We start from the raw sequence: 12,259 nt of genomic DNA on the forward strand, positions 1-12,259 counted from the left end.
TGTTGTATTGTGCTTACGATATAATGAAATGTAGTATAATTAGCGTGACTGAGGTAGATTAGGAAATGAGGCATTAAAAGTAATGTTGGCAGCAAATTAACCCAGAAGAAAATAGTAAAGAGAAATTAAAATAGAGATTTGCAATAGCAGAACGACACATCTGGAGGACTAAAACTTGAAGTGTTAGGAAGTATTTGCAGGGTTTATCCTCTGAAGTATAGTCTTATAAGGGAGATAAACGTGAATGATGAACAGTACATACAAGGAAGAGGATGCTACATTATACACAACACAAAAAATTTTAAAACCATTATCAAATCGTTACGCCGTGAAGTAAAGGAGAACAATGAAAGTTCCCTTAAAGCCACTACTTTTCTCAACATGGTTCAAATGGCTCTGAGCACTATGGGACTTAACATCTGAGGTCATCGGTCCCCTAGAACTTACAACTACTTAAACCTAACTAACCTAAGGACATCACACACATCCTTGCCAGATGCAGGATTCGAACCTGCGACCATAGCAGTCGCGCGGTTCCAGAGTGAAGCGCCTAGAACCACTCTGCCACCACGGCCGGCTACTAGTCTCATTTAGAAATACAAAACCTTCTGTTTTAAAATAATATACTTGGAAATACGCACGTGTGGTTTTCCGTTGATAGTCCAAGGGTCGAAAGACAGTATCCAATATGGGGCGAGATCGAGCAAAACGGTGACGTCCTATACAACACCAGATTCGTATTTGATCATCCAGATCCAGATTTTTGTCCGATTTTCCTAAAACGCTTATCTGGTGCTCCATCTCTAGTGAGCATTTAATTTTAACCTTTGATCCGCTGTAGCATTCCATCTTTTTTTATCGAAACGGTTCGACAGTAAAATTCCGTGACTGAATCTTGTAGCGCATAATTTCCACGCATTTATACTCGCACAGCGGTATAATCTAATACAAAAGCAACAAACGTTAGCAGAAAAGTGACTTCCTAGGACTATAATTAGGTATTTAAACCATCTACATTTATCTTTAATTGCACAACCCACGCTTATCACCTTTCTTTTTAATTATGCTTATTCATATTTTAGAAGACTCATGCTTATTTCACCCACTGGCAACACTTTATAAATCTTACTGCATTTCCTTAGAGTGATCTAAGAAATATACGTTACCATAGGCAACACACTGGTGAAAATGTACATTGGTGGGTATTGACTGTCTGCCTAATTATCCGAACACCACTTCCAATGGTTAGCCAACACCTGCTAACCAGTCAGCAAACGCTCTTTGTCTTCTAACCCTAATAGAACTGAGTTATAATCTAATTTCCATACTTAAAGTCTGTAACAAGTGTATTTGCTGTTAGGCTGTGCAACGTATAGCACTGGCACACAAACATGAATAGAAACGTGCCCTTATAGACAGAAGCACATACCTTAAGCTATGGGCTTTCTTTCCATTCCTATTTTTTGCTCATATTTTTTATGTCCTTCTCTAAAATGGGTGGAATTAATAAGACAGCATCAATCACTGGGACTAGGATCAGACTTTCTGCGACATACTGATTTACAGAAATTTTGATGAATTTCAACATCTTCTTTATTAAGACAGTTATACAAATGGTTAAATGAAACGCGACATACAGCAGGATAACAGTACAAGGATCGTGTTTCCTGAAAGGTCAGCTGTATTTATGACCTAATATCCGACAAACCAGGAGGGCTTTACTCGTGAAAATCATCAACATACGTAGTCACTGACACAAGAAATAAGACACTGATGAAGCTGTACGCCTATTACTTGGAACACCATAACGTAGCGCAGGAGAGAGAGGAGCATGTATGAGACAACGAAGGAGCAAAGTCGTAAACATACATCCAAACAAAAGTAAAAGTAACCGTCTTAACATCTGCAACCAACCGACCGGAGAGAATGTGCACCATTCTATGGGTGGCTACGAGTCTACAAAAGACGAGTCTCTTAGATCACATTCTGGACAAATGAAAGGAAACATACAGTATAAACATATTCCAACAGACGTGGAATGTCATGTATTATTCACCGAAAGGACAAATCTGTGGGCATATTGACAAAATATAAAGACGTGATCCTCCCTCCGTGGAGATTTCACGTTTTAAAGGTGAATTACGGCACTAAAATTCATTGCAGAGGTGATCTAGCGCAAGGGCACGAGAAACATTTAGCGACAAGCCTAAGAATAAAAGCGAGTGTGTTGGACTCGTGATCACAAATAGTAGCCATGAAGAAGAAAAATTATCTGCTATAATGTTTCACAAAAATCGGTTAAAATTGTTAATGAGCGAAGGTACAACTGAAATTTACTAGAAAGGCAGGTTCCTAATAAGTTATTCAAACGACGTGGTAAGTCGTTAAACAAAGCAACAAGTCTTTAACAATGCACAATCCGAACCAAATCAGACGTAGGTAAAAGGAACTAACAGTCTGAACGATTGCAGCAGGAGTTAACATTGTCACTCGCATATGACTCAAATATCTGAAGGCAACAGAGAGATGTCGGCCATGTTTGACTTCCTAACACAGAAATTTTTTCTCTGATGATTGTTACTTCAAATTAACAGTGAAAGGAACGCTATACGATACAGTAAAAGCACAACGAATCTAGCCTGGGCGTAATTTTAGACAAACATGGCCACACTGGCCGCTTTGTACTTGCGGTGGCAGTTTGGACCAGACCTATGCACCAATGCGGAGAACTCATTTTATTCAGTTGGTGATTATCGAAAAAGGCATAATGAATTCTCCCTAATATTATATACCTGAAAGCAATACATTTAACATAATGATTGTTCAGAATCAGACATTCTGATGCCTGCATCCGGAAAGTACTCTTATACGGAGTACTTGAAAAACACAACGGCCCATACCGCTGCCGATAATGCGAGACTAGACTTGACCGTGCTAGAGTGCAAACGTCATCGGTTAACAAAGAAATACGTAGCATCCTTAACAGGCAGACTCAGTGTAAGAACTCTCCTTAGCGAACACTATGGACGGAGATAAACCTCTTCTCTTTCTTCCAGCATCATCTAACCATAGGTTGGAGCTACTCGCAAAATATTCAAACTAAATCCAGTCACAGAACAAAACACCCTTACCCTCACGCACAGTGTGTGATACAGGCACAGGAATGTAATCATTTTACAAAGGCAAAAAGCACCTGTCTCTTCTGAAGTTACGTCACATACAGGTGACTTACGGCGTCAGCTGCAGATGTTCCCCACAGACAGGAACGTTCCTGATGGATCAGCTTCATTGTTGCTGAACAATCAGTGTAGCCTACCCTTTCATTACAAAAATGACTGTCATATTATGTTTTCTTTAGGCACAGCAGATGTTACTTTTGCTTCAGTCCAACTTCTTTCATTCAATATAACGTATTCCCCAATCACATAAATATTTTTATAGCTATATTCATATCTGAGATAATTCTTCAAATGCCCCTATTACTATCACTAAGTTATTGAGTTTCATAATTAGTTTGGTCGCAAATACTGCTAACGAGTATATTTAACCCTCAATGGGAGTTGTGACTTTTTCTATGAGAAATGGCGTTATGGTGTCTAACAGGATGGCACTTTGTTTTAACAATGAGTAGTAATTTTTTTGCTTTCATTTCGGTACAGCTATATTGATACCGAGGTGATCAGCAACAGAATCCCAAGCCACCGAAAAGTCCACATTTCCTCCTCCTCTTTTATGACGTGGTGTTCTGCATTTCGTAATCGTTCGGCAGTGACGTGTCAGAGCTTCATGCGTTAGTTCAGCAAGTTTGGCAGCTTAAACGTCTTGCTATACCTCGCGACAAATCCCTTAACTTGGCTCCAGATCAATTCTGTAGAGTTCATATAGAAGTTGTACGGTGACAAATGTAAAAATGATGCAGCATTTGTACATTGTGCTCGACGCCAAGAAAACTGTATTCCGTGTTTCTACTACGCTTATCACTCTGGCTCTCGTGAAACCACATTTGTCCTATAAAACAGTGGGCATATTCGAACAAAGAGTATTTGATTTTCCTCCAAAAAAATGTATTGTGTAACTTTTTCTTAACTTCAAATCTGTAAGAATCTTTTATAATATATCGATAATTGAGAATGTGTATTTGCAATGAAAACCAGAATTCTGTGAGTGATATTGTAACCTCCCTCGTACTAATCGGCCTATCCTGGTTGCGATGTAAAATATGACCGTGGATCGCTTGTATGCCTAATGGATTTTTTCTAATTGTATAAGTCTGTCTTTCCCGAAGAAGTGATACCGATAAGTAGGAGGAAAGTGTACAACCGACCCTTTTGATGGAAAGTCTATTAAAAATAAAAGTAACTGAAAGGAACGGGGCTATAATTTGGAAAATGAAAGTTATTTTGTGCCTTCACTCACGAACATGACTGGACAGTAAGGGGTACCAATAATGAACGAAAAGGAAGTAATTAACAGTCACCAGCCCACTACGGCAATTTACATCCGAAATCCTGTACAAGATGATGGGAAAGAAAAACATGTATTATTCAACACTGACTAATTTTAAGTATGTAATGATAACAAAAACTGGGAAGTCACTCTTACGTTACGTTTGGCATACAATTTTGAAGGCAATCGAGTGATTTGAAAATATCCAATTAAACTGTGTGTTAGTATCGAACTTCGTTACGTGTACAATGACTTTCAGTGATCTCAGCATAACATCATCAAAGAAATTTAGAGAAGAAGCAAGCACTTTTTACTATGCCGTGACTTATTTTGCAAATTGGATTTCATATTACTGTCTGAAAAACTGAGCCTTTTTTTACTGACTTCAACAGAATTTAGTACCAGAATACGTACCAAACCAACCATCCATGTGCTCCAAGCTATATGTGAAATAAATAAAACTTCCGTACTCTTAATTCGTGAATTTCTTTAGATTTGGATTTTTCCAGTGATTGATTCTCAAACTTGAAAAATGAAATTGCTTTACTTTAGTCATATTCTGAAGTATCAGTTGTTCAACAGTTAATTGAAAGTAGGCTAAAATTCTTAAAAGTGAAATTATTCATTAATAAACTGGCTGTAACTATTCAGTTTGTTTCTTATGACAATCAGTTAGTATATTAGGGAAAAAAAAGGAACAAGGATCCTGCTTGGTAACAATGTCTTGGTGCAATGAGGACACAATCGCCCTGAGTTTAAATGATTATTTTTTAAATAAATCTTATCAATCAAATCACATTCAGTTGTGCTCCTGGGTTAGCCGTTATTCCTTTCTACCAATGAACAGCCTTAGTTCAGTCCTGTACATAGGACGAAACTCGGAGCCGACGACGAAACTATGTTCTTGGAACTGCTGCTGTTATTGAAGACGGTAGCATATTGTGGAGTCACGGCTAATTAATACAGTAATTAATACAGCCTCGTCCACCTGTCCACTGTCCGTACTCCTGCTCTAGACATCTGGCCGGCGCGCGTACATAATGCCGCCGAAGTTGGTACTCTCTACTGCGAGAGCTTTAACACCACATTCCCGCACACTACAAGCGCTGGAACCCGCCTCCCTCTCTCAGCGCGCTCTGCCCAACAACTCCTTACCAAAATGTTTTACAACGCACAAGCACTGCTAATATCGTTGCTAGTCAATGCAAATAACAATTCCTTTGGCTTTTTCCCAGAGTTTATACGTTTCACCGTAAAACACAGACAAATACAATGAAACGTCAACAGACTTCTCCCTAAATGTACACATACTGTGAAGCAATGTCCTTACTTATTAAAAGAAAGCATTTAAATTGCAATTCAAATATATATATATATATATATATATATATATATATATATATATATATATATATATATATATATATATCGGTAGCAGGTGCCTTGCATCCTACATTTTCGTGTAACAATATGTAATTAGACACCAGGAGACGTGCATTTTTCTTGAAGAAATAATTTTTAAATATCAGTTAATTACTACATGCTGATAAATTTAGGTACTGAAACGGAACAACAACAAAATTGGTCAAAAGAGATTTGCATCCACCGCCTACCAGCCCGATCTTTCGTCAAGCGACGACGCTACTCATTACACCTTTACTACAAGTAAAACTGCATATCTTATATTTATTATATCATATTTTTCAACAGATGTCAAATCTCATTTTCTCTGTAACGGTGTGAAAAATATCAAGAACAATTTGTTTCTAGCCATTAGCGGTGTTCCGCGCGCATGTTTCACAACGAAGTAAGAAGCAATGTCCTCCATTTCCGCGGCACATATGAACAATGGGACAATCAGAACACAGTTACCGCTTACTGAGACTGTGAATGTACACGATTTTTGAAATAAAAATTACGTAGCTAATGTATGATTAAGAAAAACCTTGATGGCTGTTAATACACCAGAAAGTCTATAAGTTTCATTTACATAGTAATAAAATGTTTAATACGTAAGTTGGACCTACTCCCAAGAGTGGAACAACACTAGTGTACGAGTGCTACACCTGCTGACCAATCATCGCGTTTGTGTTTGTTTACGTCAGGTTTATTCTTACGACGAAAGGAGTATATATACTGCGCTACGGCGCTCAGTGCGTACCAAGGGAAGGAGCGTGTTGCGTACCTTAGTGACCGACCGGACCTGTAGGCGGGCGGTTGACGATCGCTGTGTTGAATTTGTGTGTCGGCTCCACTCTGTCCTTCCTGGTTCGTTGTACGGGTTTGTCTCTGAGCTCCTGATCTGGTTTATCGGACACGAGTGATCCGAGCATCGGCAGTAACCATATCCGTGACTGCCATTTCCTGTACCAGTACTGCGACTGTTCAGTTCGCTAGTTTCTCGGTTGTTTGTTCAAAGTTCATGTCCGGTTCCGTATAGACTTCTGACTATCAAGTCCGCTTCTGTCTCTAGGCAGGAAAGCTGCGTGTGCACTCATATAAAATTATTTAATGCTCGCATCGGAGTCGCCGTGCGGTTCTAGGAGCTGCAGTCTGAAACCGAGCGACCGCTACGGTCGCAGGTTCGAATCCTGCCTCGGACATGGATGTGTTGATGTCCTTGGGTTAGTTAGGTTTAATTAGTTCTAACTTCTAGGCGACTGAGGTCCTCAGAAGTTGAGTCGCATAGTGCTCAGAGCCATTTGAGCCAATGCTCGTATCTGAAAGTTTAGTCTCAACTTCCTAGTTGGCTGCTGAAAGGCGTCGGATTTGTGACGACGCGCATTTATATTTTAAGTGAATTCATTTCATGTGGCAGTTCATGTTACTGGTGTAGAATTTTATGCACAAATTGGCTTCTTGAGTATGTCCCATAAATGTTGTCGTTAGGATTCATGTTCCGCCCTCTGGATTTTCAAACCGTTCGGGCCGTCTGGATGGCCGAATATATCCAGAATCTTCATCAAACCACGCGAGAACTATTTTTGCTCGGCGACGTGTTGCATATACATTTTATCTGCAATATGAAGCCCATGAATGGCGACAAATTGTCTCCAAGTAGCCAAACATAGCCATTTCCAGTCAATGATCGGTTCTGCTGGATCAGAGGACCCAATCCATTCCGTGTAAACACACCACAGACCATTACCGAGGTCCCACCAACATGCACGGTGATTTGTTGTGAACTTGGAGCCATGGCTTCGTGGAGTAAGTGCCACACTCGGCTACCACCAGCTCTTAGCAACTAAAACTGGAATTTACCTGACAAAGTCACGTTTTTACAGTAGTCTACACTCCTGGAAAAGGAAAAAAGAACACATTGACACCGGTGTGTCAGATCCACCATTCTTGCTCCGGACACTGCGAGAGGGCTGTACAAGCAATGATCACACGCACGGCACACACCAGGAACCGCGGTGTAGGCCGTCGACTGGCGCTAGCTGCGCAGCATTTGTGCACCGCCGCTGTCAGTGTCAGCCAGTTTGCCGTGGCATACGGAGCTCCGTCGCAGTCTTTAACACTGGTAGCGTGCCGCGACAGCGTGGACGTGAACCGTATGTGCAGTTGACGGACTTTGAGCGAGGGCGTATAGTGGGCATGCTGGAGGCCAGGTGGACGTACCGCCGAATTGCTCAACACGTGGGGCGTGAGGTCTCCACAGTACATCGATGTTGTCGCCAGTGGTCGGCGGAAGGTGCAAGTGCCCGTCGACCTGGGACCGGACCGCAGCGACGCACGGATGCACGCCAAGACCGTAGGATCCTACGCAGTGCCGTAGGGGACCGCACCGCCACTTCCCAGCAAATTAGGGACGCTGTTGTTCCTGGGGTATCGGCGAAGACCATTCGCAACCGTCTCCATGAAGCTGGGCTACGGTCCCGCACACTGTTAGGCCGTCTTCCGCTCACGCCCCAACATCGTGCAGCCCGCCTCCAGTGGTGTCGCGAAAGGCGTGAATGGAGGGACGAATGGAGACGTGTCGTCTTCAGCGATGAGAGTCGCTTCTGCCTTGGCGCCAATGATGGTCGTATGCGTGTTTGGCGCCGTGCAGGTGAGCGCCACAATCAGGACTGCATACGACCGAGGCACACAGGGCCAACACCCGGCATCATGGTGTGGGGAGCGATCTCCTACACTGGCCGTACACCTCTGGTGATCGTCGAGGGGACACTGAATAATGCACGGTACATCCAAACCGTCATCGAACCCATCGTTCTACCATTCCTAGACCGGCAAGGGAACTTGCTGTTCCAACAGGACACTGCACGTCCGCATGTATCCCGTGCTACCCAACGTGCTCTAGAAGGTGTAAGTCAACTACCCTGGCCAGCAAGATCTGCGGATCTGTCCCCCATTGAGCATGTTTGGGACTGGATGAAGCGTCGTCTCACGCGGTCTGCACGTCCAGCACGAACGATGGTCCAACTGAGGCGCCAGGCGGAAATGGCATGGCAAGCCGTTCCTCAGGACTACATCCAGCACCTCTACGATCGTCTCCATGGGAGAATAGCAGCCTGCATTGCTGCGAAAGATGGATATACACTGTACTAGTGCCGACATTGTGCATGCTCTGTTGCCTGTGTCTATGTGCCTGTGGTTCTGTCAGTGTGATCATGTGATGTATCTGACCCCAGGAATGTGTCAATAAAGTTTCCCCTTCCTGGGACAATGAATTCATGGTGTTCTTATTTCAATTTCCAGGAGTGTATAATCTATCCAATACGGTCACGAGCGTTTGCTGAAGAATGGCTGCAGGCAATGTCGTGCTGTTAGCCAAGACACTCGTGTCAGTCATCTGCTGTCTTAGCTCACTAGCGTCATATTTCTCCACACTGTTCTAACGGATACGTTCGTCGTACGTTCCACACTGAATTCCCAACCCAAAATGGATTACGTAAAGTTTTAGTGAAATATCTAAAGGCGTGCCCTCCACAGACGACAGTATTAGAATATATGTAGTTAGCTATCGAAGAATTCGCAACAACGCGCTACAGTTTAAACCGCTCCTGAAAAACAGGGAAGCTCACATAATACCAGGTACATAACGCTGGTTAAAAGCTGAAGTTAAAGGCTGTGAGATTTTTGGAGGAATTTTAAGTATGTATCGAAAAGAAAGGCAAATGGGAAACGGAGGTGGTGCATTTGCCACAGTAGACAAGAAACTGAAATCCACCGAGACAGAAATTCAAGCTACATGCGGGATTGTTAGGTCAAGACTCAATGTTAGTGGTGGACAAAATATTGTAATGGGATTCTTCTCTCGGCCACCAGACTCACCTGATGTAACCCAAAACGCAATATCAACCAATAACCAAACTATAGTTTTGTTAGAGGTCGGCGTGGCAAGATACGAAATATGACTAAATTCCTTCTCTTAAAACTGTGTAGATAGTTGGGAACCTCATTCACGACTGAAATACATTAAATCTAATGACAACAGACAAGCTGATTTCTTTAAGGATGAACACTTCGACGCTGGTATCGGTGGCCATTAACCTATTGTGCCAAAAATGATTCCCAAATTGCAAAGGGTTTCTAAAACTAGTAGAAATATATGTATGTTCAACAATCAAGATAAAAGAGTAGTAGTGTCATATATCAGTGAGGTAATTAAAACTTTTATCACAGAACAGGGTATGGAGAATCATGGATCAAAGTTTAAAAGAGTAATTCAACATGTACTGGATAGAGAGGTACCTATTAGAACAGTCAATAATGAGTGAAATTCACCACGGCATACAGTCACTGTAAAGAAACTTCTAAAGAAACAGGGACCACTATCTAACACGTGTAAAACAAAGCACATGCTATAGATACAGAGTTACTAAATGAAATGAGATTGGTTGCTTGAGAGCAAAGTGTGAAGCCATCAATGACTACCGTAGCGAACTGTTGTCAAATGATCTTCCACTAAACCCAAAGAAATTATGGTGATATATGAAGACTGTTAGTGGCACCAAAGTTAGCGTCTACTCAGTTTGCGAATGCAGAAGGAAGTGAAAGGGAGAGTAGCAAAGCAAAAGCTGAAATGCTTAAGTCCTTTTTCAAATGCTCCTTTACAAACGAAAGCTCAGGAGAATTGCCCCATATTAATCATCGTACCAAGGAAAAGGTTAGTTTCAGTCCGATGAGAAATATCTAAAATCATTAGATATGAACATAGTGCCAAGGCACGACGGAATACCTGTGAGATTCTATACTGAATTTGCAGCTTAGTTGGTTCCACTTTTAACCTTAATCCATCGTAGATTCTTCGAACACAAAACCGTGCCCAGTATTTGGTAGATAGCACAGGTCGCACCAATTTACACGTAAGGCAGGAGAAATGCTCCACAGAGCTACCGTCCGATATCCTTGACATCGATTTGTTGTAGAATCTTAAAAGATATTTTCAGGTGAACCGTAACTAGGCGGCGCACGGGATAGCCGCGCTGGCTAAGGCCTCTTGTCACAGGCCGCGCGGCTCTCTCCCTCGGGCATGGATGGTATGTCGTTCTGAGCGGTAAGTTAGTTTAAGTGAGACTAAGTAGTGAGTAAGCTTAGGGACCGATCATCTCAGCAGTTTGGTCCCATAAGACCTTACCATAAATTTCCATATTTTTCGTAACGAGGGTCAAATCGTTCAAATGGCTCTAAGCACTATGGAACTTATTATCTGAGGTCATCAGTCCCCTAGACTTAGAACTTCTTAAGCCTAACTAACTTAAGAACATTACACACATCCATGCCCAAGGCAGGATTTGAACCTGCGGCCGTAGTAGCAGCGCGGTTACGTACTGAAGCGCCTAGAACCGCTCGGCCACAGTGGCCGGCTCGTAACGAGGTATCTGGAACACAGAGACGTCCCCTATGACCACCGGCATGGATTTCGAAAATATCGATCATGTGGAACCCAACTCGTACTTTTCTCACATGGCCTACTGAAAGCCTTGATTCAAAAGCAGTACATGCAATATTTGTTGATTTCCGAAAAGCACTTGACTTGCTACCGCGTCTACACTTAATAGCAGAAGTATGGACTTAGGGAGTCTGGTGGTATTTTTATAGTGAGGACGCAACAGGTTATCTTGGATAGAGAATCATCACGAAATGTGGAAGAAACATCGTTTGTGCCCAAGGTAAGTGTATTAGAGGCCTTGTTGTTCGTGTTGCAATGTATAGTAGTGATCTTGTAGACAGTATTAACAGCGACTTCACACGTTTTGCAGATGATGCACACACAGCAAAAAAGCTTTCCATCATCCTGTTTCCCAGAACTCCTGAAGATAGACGTTGACTAGTGATATTGTATCACCATTTCACTGTTCAGAGATGTCACTGTTGTTGTTTTGGTCTTCAGTGCTGAGACTGGTTTGATGCCACTGTCCATGCTACTCTATCCTGTGTAAGCTGCTTTATCTCCCAGTACGAATTTAGGCCTACATCTTTCTGAATCTGCTTAGTGTATTCATCTCTTGGTCTTCCTCTACGATTTTTACCCTCCATGCTGCCCTCCAATACTAAATTGCAATCCCTTAACGCCTCAGAACATGCCCTACAAACTGATCCCTTCTTCTAGTGAAGTTGTGCCATAAACTCCTCTTCTCCCCAATTGTATTCAATACCTTTTCATTAGTTAGGTGATCTACCCACCTAATCTTCAGTATTCTTCTGTAGCAACACATTTCGAAAGCTTCTATTCTCTTCTTGTCCAAACTATTTATCGCCCATGTTTCACATCCATACATGGCTACACTCCATACAAATACTTTCAGAAACGACTTCCTGACACTTAAATCTATACTCGATATTAGGAAATTTCTCTTCTTCAGAA

The sequence above is a fragment of the Schistocerca gregaria genome, chromosome 2 (genome assembly GCF_023897955.1).
Source record: "Schistocerca gregaria isolate iqSchGreg1 chromosome 2, iqSchGreg1.2, whole genome shotgun sequence".
NCBI classification, from domain to species: Eukaryota; Metazoa; Arthropoda; class Insecta; order Orthoptera; family Acrididae; genus Schistocerca; species Schistocerca gregaria.